Raw genomic sequence first — 884 nt, 5'->3', positions numbered from 1 at the left:
GAAGGAAGGAAGGAAGGAAGGAAGGAAGGAAGGAAGGAAGGAAGGAAAGAAGGAAATGAAGGTGACTACTAACTACCCTCCCCTTTTTCTCCATGACTATTCTGGGGGCTGTTCTCTAAGGGAATGGAGACCAAACACAATTTTAGATGCATTTTGGATTTCTCCATTACCAAATACTAACTTAGTGCCTTGTTCATTCTCTAACACTGGTTTTCAAATTTCACCAGTGACCCACCATACGGGCCACATCTGCTCTCTTTGGAGTCCAGTATGGCCTCAGACAGACCAACTGGTTGAAAGCAGGCATATGGGACCCACAGTTTCCATATGCCCTACTGTTTTTTTCCAACACACATAAGACATATCTTCATCAGTCATTGGCACACACTCTCCCATGCCTATCCTGTTGGCTTCTACTACATTGTCACAGGCTACTGACAGGCAAAATTGCAGAACTAGCAGACCACAGGAAAGAAATGGAACATGTAAGTTGTATCCACACTCTGCCAATACCATACTTTGTGGACCCGAAAAATGACAGAACTGAGGCAAGCTGGAAATGCCCCCAGCTCCCCGCGCTGCCTTTAAGAAGTGTGTGGGAGATGCTGCCAAGGTCCTGTAAAACATAACATGAAAATGAATGTCTTTGATTCTGTCAGGCTCAGAAAGGGACATGAAAGATGTGTGGGAGCTTCTGCCTCTGTGCTGCTCTGGGCGGTTTCCCTGGAATCTGCTCTGCTTTATGTCAGTGTGACACCACTCTTAGTCAGATGGTTGGATCACACTCTGTTGCTTGAGCTACCCTTTGAAAAGGATGTTTTATTAATGCACAGTTACTGGCTTGTCAGAAGTGCTTCACTGAACCTGGGATGGGCAGAAGCTCA

The sequence above is a fragment of the Psammomys obesus genome, unplaced genomic scaffold, assembly GCF_907164565.1.
Source record: "Psammomys obesus unplaced genomic scaffold, mPsaObe1.curated_primary_1811, whole genome shotgun sequence".
NCBI lineage: Eukaryota > Metazoa > Chordata > Mammalia > Rodentia > Muridae > Psammomys > Psammomys obesus.
This window is presented reverse-complemented; position numbering follows the sequence as displayed.